The sequence below is a fragment of the Nuphar pumila genome, chromosome 5, assembly GCF_984573655.1.
Source record: "Nuphar pumila chromosome 5, dmNupPumi1.hap1.1, whole genome shotgun sequence".
In the NCBI taxonomy this organism is placed as follows: domain Eukaryota; kingdom Viridiplantae; phylum Streptophyta; class Magnoliopsida; order Nymphaeales; family Nymphaeaceae; genus Nuphar; species Nuphar pumila.
Window position 1 is genome coordinate 128,138,987 of NC_143253.1, and position 7,088 is coordinate 128,146,074.

The window sequence follows — 7,088 nt, forward strand, 5'->3', positions numbered from 1 at the left end:
CCCTAGTGGTCACAAATTGAAAAAAAGATCGGGCTCACTGGACCATTATGACCTAGATTCGGACACATACAATATGCATCTAACCCATGCCCTGGTTGGGATCCAAACATGAGCAAGCTCATAACATCATTAAGAAGACAGTTGGTTTGAGTGGGGCTCATGTTATGGCATTCCTAATGATTTGGGCCCCATCAACCCCATGACCACATATCACTTTTCCAGGAGCCGTCCATCTTTGAAACGGACGGAGCTAAAAGCGTTCCCCATGGTAACAAGTACACATGGGACAAACAAACATATTAATGTGGGTTTTGCGAAAAAAAATAACAAAAAAGCTAATCAGGCTTCGTAGCCGTTGATTTATATATTGAAACTGGGTTGGGACCTAACGGCTAGTAATTTCAAATGCTACATTACTTGAACACCCCTCTCCTTTCCTAGTATAGAATCCATTCCATCTCAATAACAACTGCCCTTGCCCTTTCTCTCCCTCCCTCTTTCTTGTGTCCCCAACTCCATGATCTATTATTTTTTTGTAATGCTCTTCATGAGGCCTTTGGAAGTGATGCTTATCAGGCAACGACCCAGCTTGGAACTGATCCCATTGTAAGGTAATTTGTATCAGATCAGTTTTGGTTATCTTTAGCATAATAACAAATTTAGCTGTTGGTATGGTTTTCAACAATTTCCATTTTCAGTGTTGCTCAACATTTGCATCGATTTTTCCTTTGTACTTGGAATGTCATCCTTTCATCAGGAAGCAATGACGTTTGGTATCAACAATTGGAAAATCTAGTATTTTTCAATGCTTAGCCTTTGGTTTGCCTTTTTTCTATTGGCAATATTGGGTATGGGCCTAGGTCACTTGGTTAAGATTATGACTTCTTGCAAACATTGCATTCATACAGAGACGGAGAAGTTCAAAAAGTCACAATCTACCACAGAAATATGTTTCAATGGTAGCATGTAAGGATTGCTTCTGGTTTCTGCTTTTTCCGATATTTTCAATGCTTGTAGTTCTGTAATTGCATTAGTATTACCAAGCTTGTAAATGCAGAATTTTCACTATTTTATTTTAATAAGCTTGAATATTGTATATCAGGAAGCCCTTGATCCAGGGATGGTAGATGTGTTTGTATTTTGTAACAGGTAGCAGTTATGAGCTAATTGATGTAATTGGTCGCCCTTTTCTAATTCAACCAGCAATATAAATTGAGAAGTTTTTCTGCTCACCCCATGTTTTGCATGCCTAGTATTCTACCAGAAATTCATTTTTTTACCGCTCATTCTCGGTGTTAGTAATTCATGTCGTGGTGATCTCATTTATTCACTGAGACACCCTATTGAGGATACAGAATTGTTAGTTTCACTCCTTTTGCTGAAAATGGTAGTCAATATGCCACTTATACTCCCCATTTGATGTTGTATTCCTCATTTGCATCTCTCGATTTATTGCAAATCTTGCAGGAAGGACTCATTCATTCACCCAGCAAGCAGCAGCTCTTTATTTATTTGCAACAACCAAATACAACAAAATACAAATATCTTTTAGTGATGAATTCAAAGAACCCCAATTATGTACATGCAACAGATGTGGCATCTCTTAGGGAATACTAGTTAGAAATTGATTAATGTGGCCTAGAAAATTCTAATGTTAGCATGGTTGTGCTACCACGAAGCCAACAACCAGGGATTTAGAAGAGAAGAAATTAAGGACCAGGACAAGACTGCCACTGCAGCAGAAAGCTGGTATCTACCACAGTACTTTGGAGGACAGAAAGGCCCACCGGTGGTGAACAGCAGATCTGCAACTCCTGCTGATGAGCATGCTGCCGCTTGCAAAAGCGTCGAAAAGACCTGTCTTTGCCAAGAATGTAGTTGGTCACTTTGTGTATGGTGGAGATAGCAGAGGCACTCTCAGAAAACTCTTCTGCTTCTGAGACTTACCCAGTCTCCAACAACCACAGTCACCACAAAACCTGTCTGATGAAGTGTGCATCATGTAATGATAGCGCACACGTCCATGATTGCTAGTGCAAAGCTCCAAGGGATTCCCAAACCCATGATTGTCACTAGGTATCTGTTGAACCAAATTAGGTCATAAAAGCCTCAACAAGTGCAGGTAACAACTCAATTTCTTATAAACCTTTTTGTATATATGACATTGATTTGAATATTAGTAAATTATGATTTAAAGGATTGGTAGACTGGCCATGTTTCTTCATGTTCTCCCGTTTGCTTGCTTGAAGGCAATAACTTTATTACCTCAAGCTGCTTAGCCTCCTAAGTGGCAAATGCCAATGATTTTCTTTCATTATATAGCTTCTCCATAAGGAAACCATATTTCCCCGTGTATATTAAAGATTCAAATCTATTTTGTGATAGAAAAGTCTGTTGGGGTTAAAACGGACGTACTGAGTCTCTCCACAAGTGTGAATTGATGGAAATAATAAAGCAATGACAGTGAAAAAAATAAAACCAAAACAAACCAACAGTAGAAACAAAACAGCACACAATGATTTATGTGGTTCCCTCTCAACTGAGGTACGTTCACTGCGACCAATAGGTCAGCAACTTCCACTTTCTTCAAACAAAGATTACAGAGTTGCCAAAAGTCATAAGCCTTACAAACACACAAGGTGTAACGAAATGAACAAGAGGATATACCTCACTCAGAAACAAAGAACGAATGATCTGAAGAACCAGCTTGACGAAGCTGTCCTGAAAGAAGTGTAACAGCTTTTGTTCACTCCATACCCTTTCAGTGCCCTAAAAAAGTTTCTCACACCTTTTTGCTCTCTTCGGCTTCTTATTTTGCTCTCTCATCCATCCCTTAAATAGAAGATGAGACCTACATTTAATGTAAAAGACTAAACATCTTGCACAACTTACAATGCGCCTGAAGCGCATTAGCACAAATCACTATCCACCTGAAGTCACAAATCGCTATCCAACGACTACTACAAATCGCTATGCAGCGATACCACAAATCGCTATCCAGCGACTACTACAAATCACTCTGCAGCGATACCACAAATCGCTATCCAGCGACTACTACAAATCACTATGCAGCGATACCACAAATCGCTATCCGGCGACTACTACAAATCGCTATTCAGGTTAAAGCACTCTTCGCCAAATCATTATCGACAAATCGTTGATCCTCAAACTCTGAACAGCTGAATCGTCATTCAACTGAGAGGACTTTTACAAATCGCTATCCAGCGAATACGAAAATCGTCCTCAAGAAGATCAGGCGTCGTGCTTGAAATTCAACAACGATACTGAATGTGCATCAAACCAATGGATCCCACAAAGGAGAGAAACCCAACAAAGTCTTGAACCCCAATTGGTCTTGCTTACCAGATCTCTTGAAACTAACAAAATTAATGCCTATAATAAGGGTATCAAGGATCTACTTCTGCAAACCGGTTTTTAGTTCTCATGGTTGGTTTGCATCCACAAGTATGATGTAAAAGGCTGTTCTCCTCATTGGAATCAAAACTTTTGATGTATATCAGCTCCTTTCGAGTTTGAGGAATTTCACTGCTCCTAACCATGAATCTATCCAAAATCCACATGTTTTGATTGATGGTTTACTATTTTCATAAGCTTGTGAAAGAAATAGTTAGTCCTGCTGGATATAGAGAATTATTTAGTTTCATAGTTTTTCAAGGATCATGGTCGTTGTTGCCTCTGTTTCAGATTAAGGGTGATGCTCCCTCTGCTTCTTAGAATTCCATTTTTTTTTAAGCCAAAGAAAAGTAGAATAACTAAACTTGTAAACCTTTTCTTTAGGTAGAAAAGCATCCGCATAGGATATATGAGAAGATAGACCTGCTTCACGCTTGCTTAGTGAATGAAGAACAAATGGAGCATCTGCCATCTTGCCTCTCAGGTGTCCCTACTTCATTGGTCGACTATTTGCTTAAGCCAAAAAATCAACAACAAAGTTGGTATTTCAATAGCCAAACACTAGCTACCTGATCTTCTTAAAAATGAAATTCACATCCCCACAACTTAATTCAAGTTATGAAGGCAATGTTAACAAATTTTCGCCTAATAATGAAAAGGTAGGTTTTTCTATCATAAACCATGAACTGAATTAGCATTTTGCAAAACACCATGTTGCAAATTCTCTTTGATTTTTCTTTTCCTTCTTGTTGTTATAGTCTCTTTTTTCCAAGGCCTCATTTTTTCTTAATTCCTCCGCTTCACATATCTAATAACTAAGTGCAGTAGATCGGTTTATTATGGTAGGGGAACAAAGAGTTGGAGATTGTGGGAGAAGTGCGTTCACACACCAGAAAGCGGTGTAGTGATAGAAGGGGACGCACACCGACATGATGAGGAGGGCAGCGGTCGAGAAGAAGGTCTGGCCGTGCCGGAGGGAGAGGCTTCCAGGTGTACCCAACGAACCGGGCAGCTCAGCCATCGTACTCAACTCTGCAAACAGATTCACAATGCAGAGACTGCCCAGATCGATCCCGAGGTGTCAGAGATTCATCTTCTCCCTCCATCTTCGACCACACTACTGCTCGCACGTTTGGAAACCATCAAAATCTCAATTGGTGCAGGAGAGAAGGAACAGATTAGAGAGAGATAGAGAGAAGAAGAATCGTTCCAATTATTTGAGGGGTGTTCAAGCGGAGGCTTTGCGGCCTGTGTCAATCCCCACCACCATGATTTGCAGTTGAATGCTGCCTCACCACCACCATGCACTTTTGTCTATGGCGTGGTGCAACCAGCGGGGTGCGTGTCCTCTTTAGGTGTCCCTCGTCTCTTTGTCAACTTAATGGGTGCAACACGTAGAGACCTGTGAGAGAGAGAGAGAAAAGCATAGAGAAAAATATAATTTGAATAAAATAAAGAGATAGTTTAAAAGCACTGATATTGTGGAACGCAAGCTCTTAGCCATTAAGAGAGTTGGTGAAGCTACTTTGGAGTATCCATCTTATCATCTCACATATGATGATGAGATCCACCCCACATTCAGTCCTAAACATTTAACCGACGGCTATTCAGTTCACGTTCTCACTTGGATGTAGAATGATCCTAACCACTAACCGCATCTATTGGACAACTAAGATCGACACAGTTTCAACGGATTTGAATCAATCTCTGTCTTTTCTTTTCCTAGGTGTGGAGTCTTACTTGCTAAGGATGATATATATGTTACTCACTCTGGGCATGGTGCATTCATTCTGAACATTTAAACAAGTGACGGATTCAGGCTTTTGCTTAAAAAGGGGCAAAATATTTTTATAATAAAATAAAATTAATTAATTAAAATTTAGGTTGTCATAAAATTAGAACTCCCAACATCATAGATTCAGAAATAAAAAAAATTGGAACAAATTAATGAAATACTAAAAGAATAGGTGAAATTAATGAGTAAGCACATAAATTCAAAAAAACTCAATTATCAAATACATAAACTGATAAACCAAGCAATCAAGCATTGTTTTCAAATACATACAAGGTCTTCTGAGGGGCAAAAAATTTAAAATTCGGCATTTTCTAGCATCTGACGTTTCATCGAATGTTGTGACAAGCACCAATGTACCGAAAAACCAAGAGTTTGAGCACTGCAATCATGTAATAAAGAAGATTTCATGTAGGTTTCAGGAGGCCTTCTGCTGATCATCAATAGCCAGACACTCTAATCGAATATGGTTTCAAAGAAAATACTATACTTTGGGGTTGTTAGTGCCGGAGAACTTACTGAAAAATGAATTTTTGGAACTAATTAGAATTCCTCAACCGGCTTTTGGGATAAGGACTTCTCCCACTAGAGAAACTTGCTTCTTCTGGTACTCGAGAACTTAAAAAATGAGTTTTCAATAACTCAGGAGCCTCATGTATCTATCCATTAGAAAAAGAGTACCAGAACTAGTTGGCAACGGCTTCCATCGTAAAAGATAAATAGTGATGGAGGGATCGAGAATATCAATGAAAAACCAGAGACGTGAGAGTTTTTAGAAAGAGAGAGAGAGAGAGAGAGAGAGAGAGAGAGAGAGAGAGAGAGAGAGAGAGAGCACAATTAAAGTCGTGCCCATCCCATATCAACCGTTATCAAAACTAAAAGAATTGTAGTTTGGACTGTCAGCAATCAAACTATATTACATAAATGCACACATAAGAACAAACGTCATACAAAAAAAAAAAATCCTCCTTCACAATGTTTGACAATACCCCCAAGCTCTACAAACTAAAGTCCACGCGGTTTGGTTAACTTTCAGTCAAATAACATTCCCAATTCCCTATTGGTCTAAGACCTAACTCTCCCCTTAAAAAATGTCGAGCGGTCTAGGACAGCCTTGGTTGCAGATATCATTGTTATTATATTCTGAAAATATCATAATTTTATCCTGATATTAATCTATTTCTATTCTTGTATTCTTTCTTTTTCAAATTATTCATATATATAATAATTCCTAGAGATTTTATGGAAAACAAAAATCTCAATAGGAAAATCCTGAAAATTGGATATTCCCATGGCATTACAAATGTGTAGAATTCTTTTACAGTTTTGTACGATTTTCTATATATGAAAACTTTCTCCAACCGCATGTGGAGACCGTGTGTGCCACCGCTTTCACGTGATACGAATATTCAAATTATCTTAAAAAAAACTTCACCAGCTCCAAACACGTCACTGTTACTTCGTTTACCATCAGATCTCTCTTTTTTGGTATATTCCCGTTTCTTGAACAATTTTCACATCCATACATATGTAAAAAGTTTCCTATCCATACTAGTTCATGACTTTAATATTATTGAATATTCAGCTTCCCCATGAAAACTTTTACCACAATTCCCGCCATGCTTAATTTATTGCGATATTTTGCTTTTCTGGGAAAATCCGGACAATAGTGACATGCATTCGTGATACTGGGGATGACGGCAGTGGCAGTGTATTAGTTGGGTTTAGTTGGACCGAACCCACAAACCCAAAAAACAAAACCCAAGTCCCTTACAAAGCCCACCACCATCGTGAGACACCACCGTACCGTCCCATTAACGAGAATGGCGGTGGCCAGGATCATCTTCATCTCGGCGGTCGCTGCAGCCATCCTCTCCGTCAT

At 39.0% G+C, this 7,088-nt stretch overlaps 1 pseudogene; it reads right to left on the reverse strand.

Annotated features, from left to right (window-relative positions):
- Positions 1 to 1,668: 1,668 nt before the first annotated feature.
- LOC149838649 (CASP-like protein 5C1) lies at positions 1,669 to 4,435 on the reverse strand (annotated as a pseudogene).
- Positions 4,436 to 7,088: the final 2,653 nt, after the last annotated feature.